An 18392-nucleotide genomic window follows, 5' to 3' on the forward strand; every position below is an offset into this window, starting at 1 on the left:
GGTCTGGTGGCTTCTGCCTACTTTTGTTTCATGCTTACACTGGGGATCTTCTGCAAGGCCCTCTGTTGCCTATTCTGCCATTTCTTCAGGGTCTCGCTGCTTCCCTGCGTGGTGGTTCAAGTGGTATCCAGGCCCTTGGCCATGATGCACAGATTTCTCTCCTTCCCTCAAGCCCAGGGGCATCTCTTTCTACTCCGAGGTGAGGGAAGCCTTGATGTCATCCCTTCTTAGATCAAGAAGATTGGTCTAGGCCCCAAGTACCCTGCCTTTTAGGTCTTCTAGAAAACTCTCTGGGATACTTTAAGGACCTACCTTTTTTTTTTTTAAGATTTTATTTATTTATGTGACAGAGAGACAGCCAGAGAGAGAGGGAACACAGCAGGGAAGTGGGAGAGGAAGAAGCACGCTCCCAGCGGAGGAGCCCGAGGTGGGACTCGATCCCGGAAAGCCGGGATCACGCCCTGAGCCGAAGGCAGACGCTTAATGACTGAGCCATCCAGGCGCCCCTAAGGGCCTACCTTTTGAACACAATAGCCGGGAAGTCTTGTAGGCTACTTCTGCTCTCTGACAGAAACACACCATCCCTGAGGCAATGAGTCAGCATACAGCTGACTACTTGCCTCAATAAGGGAAAGAAAAATAGGAAGAAAATAACTCAGAGTCGTATTTCAAACTCTTACCCAGCCATAATCAGGTGGTAGGGGGTCTGAGTGGGCACAGAGGCATTTTCTCATCTCAGCCTCAATAATAAACTGGATCAAAACTCCCCTGAGAGCAGACATGCTTTCTTTTCTGCTTATATATGTTCAGGTATGATGCAAATGATTTGGGTTAGTGCTCATTGACCGCAAAGCTAAATTCCTCGTATAAAACAGACTTCTTCTGTCGTCCATGTATGTTGCATCATCCCAGAGTAGAAGTGTGGGGGAGGACTGCCGAGTCAAAGGCCGTACACTTACCATTACAACAAGCTTGCTGGTTTTCGCTCCAAGGGCTTCCTCCAATCGTTACTTTGATCAGTTTGCATGAGACACCCATCTCTCCCACTCTCCCGGGAGAGAGAATCGGTGTCACAACCGCAAGTGTGTTGGGCCAGGGAGCTTTGACAAGATGATGGCTCCCAACATAAAAAAATACAAGCCATTGGCTTTGGAGAAGCCAGGAAGGCTCCCAGTTGAGATCCAAAAGGAATGTTTAGATTTAATGAAAATTTGTTGATTTCAAACAAAAAGAGAGAAGTGTAACAATGTTAAGTGGATTTTAAAAAATTTTTGACTTGGAATTTCAGCTAAACTTCAGAGTTTAGAGAAATGCCTGGTAAGAAATGCCTCTAAAGAGAGGCACTGGGCAGAATTCCACAGTGACCATAACTCATTTTTCAGTGACCAGAAATAAATAGAAATCCAATGGAGAGGATCCTTTGAATTTAAGTGAATAAGGCAGTAAGGTGAGACGGGGAGATCTTTTCCAGAAGGGAGCCAAGTGCTTCATCTCCAGCTGGACTTTTGCTCAATTGCAGAATATCTCAGGACCAGATGGTTGCATAAGAAAATGCTCACGTGAAACTGACCTGTGTACCCCGAAACTGGCAGCCCCAGACCCTCACCTAGATGAGTCTCAAGTCAGGAGGCTGTAGGAGTTTCCTCGCAGGGAGGAAGGTGGGAGGGAGCTATAAGAGAAGGACGTACAAGTCCACTGCCTGTTAGAGCAAAGGAGTGTGAGTTCGCACGGGTCAGGGGGAAGCCAGCTAGCTAGCTGAGTGCCATCTTGAAAAGGCTTTTGCTGATAGAGCTGAATGCTTGTGGAGGGGTCCCCAGCAGAAAGACTGAGTGTGAATCTCCAGGGCAGAAGACTATAGACACCTCGAAAGAGCCAGGAATCACTGTGTGTGTGTGTGTGTGTGAGAGAGAGAGAGAGAGAGAGAGACAGGGAGAGAGAGACAGAGAGAGAGGGAATGAAGGCATGGCAGAGGGCATTGGCCACCATAAGCGCTCCAGAGAGCACCAGTTAACCGAATAGAAATTTACCCCATTCCTATTGTCCCTTTTCTCCTCCAAGGGCCCCTGGAGGGCCCCTAAAACACCAGTATTGAGACAGGGGTTTCTGGAGCAGGGCTAAGAGGTGGAGAGTGGATGTGGCCTGGATGAAAGGTTGAAGCTTGGTTGCAGCGTGTGGACTGCTATAGTACCTGAAAATTCGACCAATACCCAAAATGAGTGGGGGAAAAACAAAATAGTTAAGAGGGCTGCCTGAGGTTTGGGTGGGAGGAAACATAAAAGTTATTTCCTGATAGTACTTTTCCAAATTCAGACTATTCCAACATCCAGGCACGGCAGCCAATGGGGGAGAGGTGCCGCTCGAGACATGGCGCCATAGAATGAATGCCCACTCTGCGTAGGGGCGCCATGACTATCACCCGAAGGTAGAGCATGTGGGCCCAGTGCACAGGGCCACTGGGAATGGCAGAATCACTGTGACGTTATAAGAAATACATGTATTTGGTCCCTGCCCCAGTTCCTGACATGGAACTCCTAAAACCCCTATAATTTCCTGAGCGATGGGGGTGGGAGGAGCACCTTACACAGAGCTCCGAAATCCCTTGGAATTTCCTGGGTGATGAGAACGTCTTCTGTTTTAATGTAGTGACTCTTGGTGGGCTCCTCGAGTACTTTGGGTGGGGGCTGGTCTCCAGAAGGATCAGGCCATGATTAGAAATTTGGAACTTCAGCCCCACGCCCTGGCCCTCTCAACAGATTGAATTAATAATCAATTATGCCATGCGATGATGCCTCCGCAGAGTTCCCGAAACGCTGGTGCCCTGAGAGCTGTCAGGTTAGTGAGCACATCTCCATGCCAGGAGGTTGGCACAACCCAGCTGCACGGGGACGAAAGCTCCCGTGCTTGGGACCCTTCTGGACCTCGCCCTATCTACCTCTTCATTTGGCTGTTCATTTGTATCCTTTAGAATGTCCTTTCTAATAAATTGGTAAGTGTTTAAGTAAATATTTCCCTGGGTTTTGAGGGCCCTTCCAGAAAATTCTTGATCCTGTGGAGGATGGGTGTGGGAACTCCCAACTTGGTCGCCAAGTCTGACAGAAGTGTGGGGACCCCAAGGACCCACTGCTCATGATCGGCTTCTGAGGTGAGAGCAGCCTCGTGGGAGGGAGCCCTTCACCTGTGGAGTTTGATGCCAACTCCAGGTAGTTAGGGTCAGAACTGAATTCAATTCTAAGATGTCTAGGGGCGCCTGGGTGGCTCCGTGGGTTAAGTGTCTGCCTTTGGCTCAGGTCATGATCCCAGGGTCCTGGGATCGAGCCACCTGTAGGGCTCTCTACTTGGCGGGGAGCCTGCTTCTCCCTCTTTGTCTGCCGCTCTGCCTGCTTGTGCTCTCTCTCTCTCTCTCTCTCTCAAATAAATAAATAAATAAATAACATCCTAAAATTCTAGGACATCCAGTTGGTTTCTAGGGACTTGGAAAATTGATTGGTGCGGGGAAGAACTCCCATATTTGGTGTCAGAAGCACTGTGAGTGGAGACACAGTTTTTCTTTTAGTTATCTTCTCTTATTACAGTGTTCCCAGTCTACTCCTACCAGCCAAATGCAGTCCCCAAGGCCTATCAGGATAACTTGGACATTTCGGCCCCACCTTCCCTTCTCAATTTCCACTGCCACCAGCTAGTCCCGGTTTCATTCACCAGTTTCCCTCAGACTGTTACAGTAGACTCTTCACTGGCTTCTGCAGTCCAGCCTCTCCCTCTCCCTGATAAACACCATGTTACTCCAGACACTGTACTTTACGCTTTTATTTCATCCTAGCTATTCTTCAAGATAGGTCTAAACTCTTTGGACTGGCATTCAAGACCCTGCACAAGTCATTTCTAACTTGCCTTTCAACCCTCACCGGCCACTGCTTCCTCCCACAAGTTCCACGTGGGGCTACACCTCTGTGTCTTTGCATATTCTGCTTGGAATGACAATCACGCTCACCTCTATGGGCTAAACTCCTATTCATACTTCAACACCCACTCTTTAAGAGCCCTGCCTCATTTGAAGCCTTCATGGATTCTCCCCAGGCCATTTTCTGCGTTTCCATAGCATCACGTATCAAGCTCTTTTCCATGTAAGACACATTGTGGAATAATTTACATGTTTCTGACATCTCTACCAGACTGGGCTGGGAGCTCCTTGAGGTCGGAGAAGAACCTGGTTCATCTGTGTTTCTCTAGCATTCAGGGTGGGTTCGCATTTGAATGAGCGAATCCGTGAAGGAGGTGGCGTCTGCAAGAACAGTGAACACATCATCACCCTGTATTATGTCGGCTTTGCCGACATTGCTTCCCCAGCGGATTTCTGGACAGTGACATTAATGTTGGAGCTGCAGTCTCACTGCTGAATCCGAAGGGGAAGATCCTAGTGTGTCCCAGAGAGCCAAGACCAGCGCGTGACTTGATTTTTATTCAGAAGGTGGCTTATCTGCATTTTCAGAGGACAGAGATTGCAAGCCATCGCCCCAAACGTGTTTGTTTCCCAGGGACTTTGTGAGAGTGTATATGTCAGCAGCAGGTTCCTTGGCTGTTTTCTGGCTGTTCATAAATGATAAGACTAGCTCAGGTTTGCGGCTCGGAGAGCAGCTGGGACAGGGGCCCAGGGGGAGCTGCCACACACAGCCCCCCCGGGAAGAGAAGGCCGTCACCAAATGTGGCACCCATGACCTCAGTTGCAGTGGGGACATCTGCATGATTTCATGGACTAATCCAAAAAGAAGTGGGTTGTGGAGGTCTTTATATTCTGTGTGAATTAGCTTCCATTTCCCAAACTCCAGACAGGTTATAATTCCTGGTTTAACATTGAAATAGTTGTCCTTTCAATGAAATAAAGACGTGATATAATTTAGAAAGTTGTCTCTCCAAGAAATTGGACAAGAGAGGTGTGTATCTGACTCTCCAGATGCATCTCTAGATGTCAGGCCTATGGAGAGCTTGCGGCTGCCTCTGGGAGCCCGTGAGGAAGACGTCCCGGGACACAGCGCTCTTCCTTCGGGTCATTCCTATCCCTGTCATCGTACTATCCTCATTTTTGGCTTCTTTCCAGAGACCATCTGCTGTTGGGTAATAAAGACAAAGCCACACATGAGTTATTTGTCATGTAAAAATTACAGTGGTGGGCGCATTCACATCTTTCTGGTGGTTTCGTCCTAGGCGGGGTAAAAGTATTCTGCAGGCAAAGGTATTTATTAGGTAGGCTGAAATAGCACACTGGTGAGGCCAGGTAGCGGCTCTTAACCTCGTTTTAGGAACAAGTGTCCTGAGAGATGCAGGGAGTCCAGATTGTGCCCGTGTTCAGCCAGTGGGAGGTCAGACCCGAGGCTATTTCGCTGCCAGCCTCCTGCCCAGCACGGTGAGGAAAATGACCAGGTAGACAAGATGTGGTTTTCGGGTGAATCAGCGCTCCCAGCAATTGGACACAAGAGGTCTAGGTTTCAATTTCCCCCTTCCTTCCCCACCTGTTGGAAGAGCTGGTCATCGCACGGTCCCATTTCATCCGCGCACGGCCTCAAGGGAGAGAGGAGGGGTGAGTAAAGCAAATTCTGGAGATGTTAAAGTAATTCCAGAGAAATTGAGTACCTGGTCAGAGAGGGAGGGGAATTTTTTTTTCTCCCTCGGAAATACTAAATCATGTTTTTAAGTGTTAAAAACACTTAATCATGTTTTTAAATTAAATTTAAATTTAATTTAAAATTAAATTAAAAAAAATTAGATTTTAACATTTTTAAAATGATTAAGTATATCACATATTTCTGCGAGTGGAATTCTAGTACATGTGTTCTATGGCTTGCGTTAATGTAAGTAGCTATAACGCGTTCATTTTTCACAGCCATATGCTAGTCCAGTGTGCACATAAACCATCATTTCTTTATTTCATTTTTATGGGACTTTTTTTTTTTTTTACAGGTTTTCACTCTTACACAAAATGCTGTTTTGAACTGGTACACACGTAAGAATTTATCGACAGTACATACGTAGAAATGAAATAAAAATGGTTATAAGGGAAATGATTCTTCAACATAACTAGGAAATCCTAAATCATTTTCATTTATTAATTTACGCTCTCATTAGCCTCTTATGACTGTTCCTACTTCTTTTTGGTCTTCTCCTTGTCGACTTTGGTATTTCCAGGCTTTGTTCTTCTTTAAGTTTTTGCCGATATAGAAGGGGTGCCTGTAATGTGCACTTTTTTATTACTGCTGGTTAAGCAGCTTTTCACATGTTTATGATTCATTTGTGTTTACTGATCCGGGCAATCCTTTTCAAATCCTTTGCCGATTTTTGCTGTCGGGTTGTTTGTCATTCTCTTCCTGGTTCACGAGCAGCAGTTCTCCGTGTTGTCGAAGATGATGATGACCTATGTTGCTGTGTTTATGCCGGTATAAACCGTCTGACTGTAGCTTAGAGATTTCCTGAGGATGCGCGTGGTGACGGCCGTCATAGAGACTATGGCAACATTGTGGCACACTGCACGGTGGCCAAATGAATCTGTTCACATTGGTTTAGCTGCATGTCGCTCTGTGGCCGTGAGCCCACAACTTGACTCCTATTATTTTAGATAGCTTTTCTGTGTGTTGTATATAATAATGATATTCAACTCACGAGGATGCTATGGAGAATAACGTCTTGCAAAGGGCCTGAGAAGTAGCAATTATTTAATGTATGGTCAATAATAGTAATAATGGTAACCACAGCAACCACACCAGGGTGACCTTCGCCCCACAATAGTGAGTAGAGCAGACAGTCCTGTGCAGAGCCACTCTGGGAGTGGCTAAAGGTGCTGAGGTTAGCTCCATTCTGTGTCTTTTCAGACCAGTCTCTTCCCAGCCCCACTGGTACGACTAAAGCAGTTTAAGATATCTCTTTACGGGATGTACATTCTTCTGGATCAAGTTCAATGGTCTGAACTGGGCTATCGGCTCACGAGGACACGAGCTGCGTCGTGTCTGCTGCTGTTTCCCCAGGAACTAGAACAGATCAGGACACATGGTAAGTGCTCATCCAAATGGTTCTTGAATGACTGGATGGGAGAATAATTTAAATCAGCAGTGCCCAGACTTTCCATCAGCAAAAAACCCCCCTGGAGGACATCCTCTGTGGAGATGCCCCAAGTTTTAGAGCAGCAGCCCTACCATCCAGCTTGAGCAGGGAAGCATGAAAGGGAAGAATTTAATTCCCGAGTTTAAAATAACGTTGAACTCTGCCTTTGGCTGTTCTGATAGGTGGAGATAGCCAGTGCCATCCAATCTTAGCCTCGGGCAAAGCCCCGATGCCCTCGCTGGGGAGCACATCCTGATTTCAGAGACTTCACTGTTCCCAGGAGGTTTCTTGTAAACCTAACAATCGCCTGAGGACCCTCTTTACATTCCCCAAACTCAGTGTGCTTTAGATAATGAAACCTTACAGACTTGCACCGACCAAATGTTTTTATTGTCATTAATGATTCTCGGTTTAGAACTCATAAAGAATATTTTTATGTCACCTGTAGGCAAGACCTAGGTCACTTTCGTTTCTGTCAGTTACAGGTGCAGCATTCCAGAGAGTACCTGGTAGGAAACCAGAAAAGGTCAAGGTCATGAAAACACCGGTACATTCACAGGACAGGAGGGAGGGATGGGCCGGTCCATTTAAGGCTTGGGGCAATCAGACTCTAGGGATGGTCCAGTCCATTCAGAGGCTCTAGGGATGGTCCAGTCCATTCAGAGGCTCTAGGGATGGTCCAGTCCATTCAGAGGCTCTAGGGATGGTCCAGTCCATTCAGACGCTGGGAGCTTGTGCTAGTGTGATTTATAATACATATAGACTTGGTCTTCATTCCTCTTTCCGCACAGACCTCCTAAGACTCTTGGAATTCCCTAATTGCTGAGAGCTACAAGGTGTCTTTTGTTGTGTTAATGAAACATATTTTGGGTCAAAGCTAAGCATGGGGGCTGGTTGCCAGGAGAACCAAGCTTGCTGTTAGTGGGTTTGAGAACTTTTAGTTCCTCTCCCCTGACCTCCTGGGAAGGGAGAGGGACTGAAGGTTGAATCAGTTGCCAATGACCAATGATTTAGTCAATGGTGTTGAAGGGGAACAGAATTTGCCACCCCCAGACAGGTGTCTTTGGCATTGAATTATTTTAGGCTGATTATTTTAAAGAAATAGAAGGCCTGAGAAGATCTCTGGAAACTGGGTGGAAGTTGTGCTTTTATAAAAGACATTTACATTTATAAGGAATATCTCCATTTGTAAGGGTGTCTCCCTCTCTGTACTTGGAAGAGAAGGGTGAGTCTGAATCTCTAGAAACTCTTATTAGTGTAGAAGGCCAAGGTTTAAACCCGCATAACAACCTTACCCTTATTTACTGTGCTTTTCCTGGTAACCTCCCATAACTGGCTTCCCTTCTGCCCCCAAACATTTTCTTTTCTCTTAATCTGGAAATTATTGAAGGTGATGCCTGGACCATTTCAGGGAGTGACTCAGTTTTCCTGAGTCTCTCCCATGCATGTGGGAGGTTTACACCTTATTAAACTTTCCTTTGTTTTTCTGTTAATCTGTCTTTTATTCCAGGGGGCTTTCAGCCAAGAACCTAAAAGCATAGAGGGAAAATTATTTTTCCTCCTCCACAATTCCTATGTAGTGCAGCCTCTATAAAAACCCGAAAGGACAGAGTTCGGGAAACTTCTGGGGTGGTGAGCACATGAAGATGATGTCAGGAGGGTGTGCACTTGAAGACCGTGTGGAAACTCCACACCCCTGCCCATGACTTGTTTTATGCATTTCTTCCATCTGGCTGTTCCTTTTATACAGAATAAACCTTTTACAATAAACATGCAGTCTCATAAGTAAAATGTCCTTTTGAGTGTTGAGTGTTGTGGAAACCTCCCATCTATAGCTGGTAAGTCAGAAGCCCAGGTGACAACTTGGACTTGACCGCTGAGTCTGAAGTGTGTGGGGGTGAGGGGGGGGCAGTCTTGTGGGACTGAGCCCTTCCCCTGTGGGATCTCTCCAGGTCAGAATTGAGTTGAATTGTCAAGCACCCAACTGGTGTTGGAGAACCGTTGGATGTGTGGGAAAAAGCCACATGTGGGGTTGGGTACCAGAATGTTTAGGGCTCAACTACTTTGAAGGCTGCACGATTTCCAGGAATTCCCCCAAGAGATAAATACATACTTATTACTATCTTTAGCTAAGTGTATCTTTCAAGAAATAATTTTGCTCTTTGATAGTGGAAAAGTATCACTTAGTAGCGGCCCATTGCCTTAATGGACTTTTGTAGAACATTAAAAATACGATAACGAGGATATAGTGGCTACTTGAAAAACTGTATATGATACAATATAAAATGAAAATATCAGAGTGCAAATACCACCATGAAGGCAGCTGGCTCTCCATCCCAGAGATTAGCCTGACTCTGGTCTCTGTCCGTCCATGGCTGAGTGATCCAAGGGCCGAATCCCATGTGGAGCTGTGCAATGCTGGAATGAGGTCTTTGCTGATGAAGAGGGGGTGAAGTGACATCTGGTTTAGGCCCCTATGTAGAGTTCCCTGATTCTGATGAGGTTGTGAGGGTCTTTGGAGGGGCATCATGTCCAGTCCTTCCTGGAGCCTGGTGGACCAGCCCTTCCTCTGCAACCAGAGAACTTCCTGACTCCCAGGGCGTGGGGTGAGCCACTACTGAGTGCTTGCTGTGTGCAGGCCATTCACCTTCTTCATCTAATCAATCCCGACTGAGCCCTCGGGGACGGATGTCCTTATTCTCCTATCCAATGGATGAGAAAATGGAAGTTCACAGATGAGAGAAAGCTACTCCAACGTCCCTCCGCTGGCAAGTGAAGGGATTTAAACTCCAGTTTCTAATTCTGTGCTTTTCCTACTCACACTTAGACCAGATACAAAATTGGAGGATTACAATGACGCAAACAAGGAAAGAAACACATGCAGATGGGAGGGAAAAAACCAGAAAGAAATAGACCAAAATGTTAATGGTTCTCACACTGGGGGCTGGGACTGGGAACTTTTTCCTTCTTTTCTGAGTTTTCCTAATTTTAGGTAATGTACACTGAGGGTAAAAAGAGACCACAGTCAGCTCCCGGGAATATCTGGGAAGAGGGGGGGGGTCCCTTGGGGGGGGGTCCGTGTGGGTACCTGCCCCTCTTGAGTTGTACTTCAGACTTTTCCGGGCTCGTTTTCCATGATTCACCTCACTCCAGAGGCAAAGAGGCTTCTCTCTTCAAAAGGCACTGTGATTTAATCACAGATAATGGCTGCTCGGAAAGATCGACATTGTCCATCCCTCATACTCGCTGTCTCTCAATCAAACAGCTCAGTGAATCACTAAGCAAGTCAGTAGAATAGAAATTCTATCTGTTTCAAAACCCACCTCTCTCCCACGTGCCTCCCAAGTTAGTTCTGCCTGTGTTGATTGATCATGATGGAAATACTTCTCCCCCCTATTATTATGCTCTCGAGTGTGTTGGTAAAGACTTGGGAGCTCAATTCCTCTGCCGGTTAGAATGAAGGAACGAGCATTTGTCGAGCACCTGCTCAAGGCCCTGAGTTAAGCACTTTCAATCCGGTATTTCATTCATAACCAGGCTGGAGGAGAGGCGTGGGCATTGCCATTCTCCAGGTGGGGAGACCGAGGTCGAGGGAGAGGTTCAAGGGCGTGTGGCCTAGTGGCCACACTCTCAGCCCTGACATCAGCTAGACAAGGTCTTGACCACCTGCTCTGCACCTGTGACCCAGGCAGATGGCTCAACTTCCTGAGGCCCCAGGTCCCCCGTCTGTGAAGCAGGGAAGCACAGCAACTTATGCTGATATTTCTTTAATGTCAGCAGCACAATGACACTTAAAGTGCTCTTATCATAGGGCTGGGGAACTTCCTGATAAATTTATTTCCAGAGATTTGGGGTTTCCTTTTGGTATTGTGAATTGGATCCTTTTTTCCCCATTGCGTTTTTAATTGGCTATTGATTGTCATTTTTTTAGGCTAACTCTGCACACGGGAACATAAGCTCGAGGAGGGGAGACACTTTATTATTTACGTTCACTGCTGTGTCCTAAATTCTTAGAAAAGTGCCTGGCATACAGTAGGTACTCATTAAATACTGGTTAAGCGGGCCTGGCAAACTTGCTGAATTGTCTTTTTGATTCTTATGGGTTTTTAAGTTGATTCTCTTGAATTTTTAATAGACAGCAAATTGTCAGCAACTTGTGATGTTTGCCTTCCCAGTATTAATACTTTTTGTGTAAAACTGTATTGGTCTGGGCAGACATCTCTGCTGTATTAAGTAGGAATGCTTTTAATGTTTCAATGCCAAGTATGATGTTTCGGGGGTTTCTGGTAGGTGCCTTTATCAGATCGTGAAAGCGTCGTTCTATTCCAGCTTTCCCCAGGTTTGTTTTTTTAACTTAATTTAATTTTTTTAAAATCAGGAAGGAGTGTTGGATTTTATTCTCCATGTTTCTGGCATCTATTAAGATGATCATCTGGCTTTTTTCCCTTTTCATTTTTTGATGCCATCTCATTAGCTATGAAAAGTGACAAGTATATAGACTAGATTAAGATACATGGGGATGTGCAGATGGAATCATGTTTTCTTAAAATGCGCATGAACCAGTACGCACATGGCTGGCAGCCGTGGAAGCGCATTCCTGTTCCTCTAGGAGAGGGAATCGGCTATCCATCTGCCTGCCTCCGTTGCCATACCTTCCCGGGGCCTCTCCCCGGAGTGGGGAACGTCCCTAACCTGCTTAGTTATATTGCAAGACATTTCCCGGGTTGTGTTTACTAGGGGGCAGAATGGGAGTGCAGGAAACGTCCCTCCAGGCCCTGTTCCCTCTCGATGGCCCTGGGCTCTGCTCCATGGGGCAGGGACAGTGAACGCAGCTGACCTGGCATCTCCCTCTTCCATTTGTCTCTTCCAGGAGACTGAAGGGTCCTGGAGCTGGGGCTGGCCCCCAACAGTCATCTTCTGTCCTCACAGCTTCCTTCTTGTGGCTTCAGGGGATGGTAAAGCCAAGGTTAGAAGTCTCTTTGCGACCCAGCTTTCCTGGGTCTTTTTTCTCACCAATGGGAAGCCTGCACCTATGATCCATTTGCTTTCTGTCCTTTGTGCCTGTCTCCCTCAGGGACTGTTAGGGAAAGTGGCTGAAAGACAGACTGTGGGCACCCCTGCGCTCCTCTTGACAATACCAGGGATCTGAAGAGATTTTGAAGTGAAGGACTAGAGGGACTAGAATAGTATCCTCCGAAGAGATACGTTTAAGTCCTCAATCCCGCCGGCAATGTGTGTGCCCTTATCTGTGAATAGGATCTTATAAATGTAATTCATTAAGGATCTCGAGAAGAAATCATCGTAGATAATGGTGGGTCCTAAATCCAGTAACTGGTGTCCTTGTAAGAAGAGAAGAGGCAGGGAGAAGGCCATGGGGTGGGAGAAGCCAGAGGCTGGATGGACGCAGCTACCAGCCAAGGACCAGCAAGGGTTCCTGGCAGTCCGCAGAAGCCTGGAGAGGCAAGAAGGAATTCTGTCCTAGAGCTTTTGGGGGAACGCAGCCCTGCTGACATCTTGAGCTCAGATTGCCAGCAGCCAGAAATGTAAGCCAGCACACTTGTTGTTCCAGGCGCCCGGGTCTGTGGTCCTTTGCTACAACCGCCCTGGGAAATGAATACAGGTGTACTAGGTTGGATGTGGAGTTTGTAGCATGTTTCTTGCTACCATGACATAAATAACCGCATTTAAAGACTTAAATGCAAAACAGCAACAGATCAAAAAAACCCCAAAAGACCAAAAAACCGCAAGGTCTTTATTTAATAGTGGGGAATTTTTAGAAATTGTGTTTAAATGTCGAGCTATGGGGATCTGGTTCCATAAGTTACGATACATCAACTTATTGGAATATATTCTACCACTGTTACAAAGGATAATTATTAAAACTAGCATTATGAAAATAAAATAGTTATTACAACGTTAAAGGACTAATAAGTTTCTATTTGAGATATGTATAATCAGGTTTGTATAGGTACAAAGGTTGGGAGAAAATACAGAGAAATCAAAATAATTCATATGATAGTACAGTGGAATTGTATGTGATTTTAAATTTTTTTCTAAGATTGTTATAAAATACTTTCATAATAATTTTAATTAAAATTCTATGAATCTTTTCTAATGAGTGTGAAATAATTATGGAACAATTGTGTAATAAAACAAAACATGTCCAGAAAACTGCAAAGAGTTGTATGTCGTTAATGTATAAATGATCAGGGAAAAAATGATAAATTATATACTCAAAAGTATCACCCCAGGCTGGTTTTATTGAAAAAGCACACAAAAGAATTGTACTCTACTGCTCCTTTGTGCCTGGAGCTAGTGTGCTGCACTCCCCCATCCCTGGTACACGCACCCGGCCCGGACATGCCTCCCTTCCTGGTCTACCTCGGCTTGGGGAGATCGCCATCATCACAGAGCCGTTCTGTTGGTGGAAGGCATCACATCTCCAATATTGGTGAAACCATGTGAGTGTCAGATTTATGTATTTATTCTCATATTCTCTTATTAAGCACTCAGCAAAGCACTTTTGAGCAGGAAATGAGTAAGAAATTGTCCTTACCTCCTGCGCCTTTAGGAAGGGTTATGGGATAACAAGTTGTCTCATAGGGAAGCAGAGACCTGGCTCTAAAGTGATGTTGGAGGGGGGATTTATCTGGACCACACCTTCTAATGGGGAGGACCCATGAAAGATGAGTTGGGGAAGGCTTAAGAGAAAAAGCCCAGGTAACAATTTTACTCCAAAGCTCTGAAATCCAAGGTTAGTCTGTAAACATCTACTTTAATATACTTTCCACATCTAAAACTAAAAGATAATTGCTCTCTTAAAATAGTTTCAAACTGAGTCTTTATTATACACTCACATCCGTATATAAATCATTTATACTCACTCCTCCACACCCTTCAACTATTTCAAATCAAAGGGTTTTACTGTACTTTTAATTCTGTGATAGCTCTGTAATGTATGTTCTCTGCAAAAGGACATAAAATTGGGGATCTATATTCTTATTTCTGATGTGCTAAAATTTTATTTAAAAATTCCAGTTGAGGGACATCTGGGTGGCTCAGTGGATTAAGCGTCTGCCATCGGCTTGGGTCATGATCCCGGGGTCCTGGGATCGAACCTCACGTTGGGCTCCCTGCTCAGTGGGGAGTCTGCTTCTCCCTCTCCTTCTGCCAGTCCCCCTGCTTATGCACGCGCTCTGTCTCTCTCTCAAATAAATGAATACAATTTAAAAAAATTCTAGTTGAATTTGAATTGGCCTTAAAACCCTCATCAAGCAGCTACGATGTGCAAGGAGTAAATCTTGGACATGTGTGCAAGTTGAGTGGAGGAAGCAACGGATATGACATAGACCCTAACCTTGGCAAATTCAGACTAGAATAAAATATAAGGCAGAGATGAGGTCTTGGGTGGGACTGAGAAGGACATCAGGAGCCTATGGAGAGGGCCACGGTTCCTGGGATTAATCCTACTAGACGGTGTCAGGGAGGCCATTTTACCTGATGGAAGAGGCAGAGAAAGGCACCCTAGGCAGAGGGAACGGCATGAACAAAGACACGAGGGTCTCGGAGTGTCTGGTTGGATCCAACGGGGTGGCACAGTTTTCCTCATCTCTGTGTCCCAGCACCTCATGGCCTAGCTGTCCCAGGGCAGGAGCTCATCAGGACAGAACCCATGTTTGGTTCATCCGGGTACCCCCAGGCCTAGTCAGTCCTACATCAGACTGCCACTCCGGTGCTCGGCCACAGTTAGTGCGGAGTCGGGGCCTCAACATCCATTGTCAACAGAGCCAAAATGGTGATGAAAATGAGGGAAGCCAGACTAGCGTAAGGCCTTAAAGAACGACAGGGACTGGGGCCAGCTGAAGAACGGTACCATGTTGGACTGTGGGCTCAGTGGACTTCTCAAGAGAAGTCAAAAAACCCTCTAGATTTGTGTGTGACATTTGCAGATGTTTGAAATGTCCGCAGACCAAATAGACCATGCCCAAGGGCCAGATTCAACTCAGAGCCCACCCAGCGTGCAACCCGGGAGCAGAGTGTAGAGCTGGAATCGGAGGGAGGTAAGACTGGGCCGGGAACCTGGGGCTGCCTTTGAAAGCACCTGGAACGTCTCCCTGCGGAGTTTGGGTGTGATGGGAGGTTGGGAGCCTCTCAGCATTTTTCAACAGGGAAGTGGCAGACGCAGATCTGTCGGTGGAGTGGAAGCAATGGATGGAGGAAGGGGCGAAACCAGGGCGTGGGAGGGCGGGAGGCTGCTGAAGTGCCCAGGTGGGAGACGACAGACACTGGCTGCTGGCCAGTGAGGGGGTGGTGGCGTGAGTAGGGGAGACACGGAGGAGGTGGAAGGGAGAGGACTCACGAGCAACAGAGGGAAGGAGGCAGCGGTAGGGTTGACCTTGGCCTTGCAGCCTGGGTAACAGGGTGACCGGGAACACCGTTTACAGGAAGATAGGGTAGTCAGCCCCATAGCTGCCTTTGGCCATCACGTCTCCAATGTGCCCTTTGCCCTCCTGCCCCCCTTCCACACGGTCCATCCAGTTGAAGAGCGGCCTGCCTCCGAACTTCTCCCTCCTTCACTTCCGCCAAGAGCGGTGCTATTTTTAATGCCCCCCCACCACCACTCCAAAAGCTCTTCCCTTTTCTTTCCCTCTCTCCTCCTCTCATGGCTCCATTTCTTTTACCATGTTGTCACTTCAACCAGCTCCCCTCCTCCGGGTACCCCTCCTACGGGCAGCCCACCCACCTACACTTCTGCCGAATATGAGGCTTTTAAAGCTAATTACTTAGCTTTTTTTTTTTTTTTTTTTTTTTATCCAGCACAGAAGCCGTGCACTTAAAGAAGTGAGACCAGGTGATTTGGCCTATTTTTAGTGGCTGCAATTTGTCGGCTATGGCTTCTCTTGTCACAGCAGTACCCCAAGACCGGAGCTCAACTCCAGAGTCCCAGGGCCTGAGGATTTGTAAAAATCTGCAGTTAGTTAGTGAGTTAATTGTGGGGTTAGCTGAGGGATACAGTCGTATCCCGTGGTGCGTTGGAAGCCTGTCCTTCTCGCCCTCCCTGGTAAGGGTAAGAACTCATTAGGAACAGGAATGCACACAGGCAGGGGGAGAAAGGGAGAGAAGGAAGACACACTGGGAGTTAATGGGCACACAGCTGTGACCCTGGGTCCCTGAAACCGAGCTGTTGTGTCCTCTCGGCTCACCCTCCTCTGCTCTGCAGAGGAACACCTGCCGCCCGCCCCGCCACCCCCCTGCTCTTAGAAGGAGTCAGGAAATGAAAGAAGGAGAAAGTGGTTTCTTGAGCCTCTTGTAGATTCTCCTCTCTAACCAGGTTCCAATCCCTGAAACCAGGGCACCTGTAAGGAAATGGAGGTTTCCCCACTCCTTAAGGTAGGCTGGAAGCCCATCCATCCCACGGAACCCTGCTCAGCCGTAAGAACGAGATCTGGATAGTGGAACAGCATGGAGACTGGAAAGCCTTCGTCACAGCACCGAGCTCAGGAGGCACCACACTGGATGATTCCATCTAGCGGACGCTGTGGACAATGCAAACTCATGGGGGAAAGAATCAGGCCAGTGTGTGAGTGAGGAGAGGGGCGCGAGGGAAGGTTCTGGAGTGATAGGCTCGGCTCTGGCGGTGGCCACAGCGTCCCTGGAAGAACATCTGGGAACGTGCATCCCATTCATCTCCCGGGCTACTTGTGTTGCTTTCTCCCTCTTTCTCCTCAACTCCGGGCTGCCACAGCAGGGGTGAGGACCAAGGGCGGGCGGGGCCGGGGGGCAGAAGTAAGCTTCAGCAGGGACTTGCTCAGGGAGGGCTGGGTGGCGGGTGCTCTCTGCCTCGGGCACAGGCGACAAACAGCCGCAGCGTCTGCAGAGAACTGAAAAGCACGAAAACAGGCTGTGGTCTGCGCTCGCTGCCCCGAGGAGGATGGAAACACTCGGAGCTGGGAAAGCACCAGGACAGGAGAGAGCACAATTTCCAAGGTGCTTTTCTTCAGACTGAAGAGCACATCCTCATCGTCGGAGGGGAGGTTTGGTCAGGCCTGGAACAGGCGACTGGAACCTTGTTTGTGGGAAACCAGAGGAGCCGTAGGCCTGAAGGGCTGCCTCACACACCCGCACAAGTGTGAGTTCACGCTCCATGTGCGGGGCCACCGGGGTGGGACTGGCGGTCATGTCTTCCTTTGTTCTAAGTCAGTATCCACTCCTGTACCTCGTTTCGTGTTTGTGACTGTGTTTCATAGACGCTCCCACGCAACTTGGGAGAAGGCCCCACAAGCCTGGCCCGGCTCCTGCCATGTGCGTTTGATCTAGACGTTACGTTCAGTTTTTTATTTTGATCTTGGGACATTGTCAGTGCTTTCTCGGGACAAAAACAGCTCTTCATTATTCAATTAGTCTCATGATCATTGACATTCATTGCTCCCTGACAGTGTGCCAGGCCCATGTAATACCTCCCTATATTGTATTCCGTAGCTCTCTCGGCGGCTCTGAGATGCAGGGGGAGTGGTTGTCATCCCATTTAACGGCAGAGATGACTGAGGCTTGCAGCAGCTGCGTAAATTGCCTACGGTCTCACTGATGGGGTGTGGTCCCTAGGATTGAGTCTAGCTACAGTTTCTGCGCCTTCCATGCCAGGGAAGAGAAGATAGGTCGAACGCCTCCCATGCCCTGGCCTCTCACACACATCCTCTCCCTGAACCCTAGCCTCAGGAGCTTGGCGTTGGTCCCTTTTCACAAAGGAGGCCCAGAGGGGTGAAGGGACCCACCCCAGGCCCGCAGCATGGAAGTGGCATTCAGACAGTGTGCCCTCCAAACAGCATCTCTTTCGGCGGCTGCGTCCCTTCTCTTCCAGATGACATCTGGAGCTCTGAGGCCCTTCCCCACCCCGTGCCGGGGCCCCATCATTCTGCTCCTGAGTCCACATCTCCTTCAAAAAGCAAAGCGCCAAGATCCCGGGCCCCGCAGACGTCCCACGCGGCCCATCTGCCAGTCACGAGACACCACAACAAATCTGTCAGGAATCCTGGGACACCTGTCTCTTCCACTTCTGGCCTTCAGAGATGTGGTGACTACTTGCTGTCTTACTGTGGGAGTTGGTTTTTGCTTTTTAATTTGTTTCCCCTAAAGGCACAAAACCAAAGCCTTTCCCATTCAGCTCATTTCCCCCGCCCTCTCCCCAAGGAGGTTGGCGATGACGAGAGGGGTTGTTTTGGGGGGCGCTCCTTTCTCAGTTTGGACAGACTCCTTGGAGTTGGATTTCAGAATTCAGAGGGAGGAAAGCAAACATTGTCTCATTAAAA

The sequence above is a fragment of the Ursus americanus genome, chromosome 15 (assembly GCF_024610735.1).
Source record: "Ursus americanus isolate L20-20 chromosome 15, mUrsAme1.1.p, whole genome shotgun sequence".
Taxonomy (NCBI): domain Eukaryota; kingdom Metazoa; phylum Chordata; class Mammalia; order Carnivora; family Ursidae; genus Ursus; species Ursus americanus.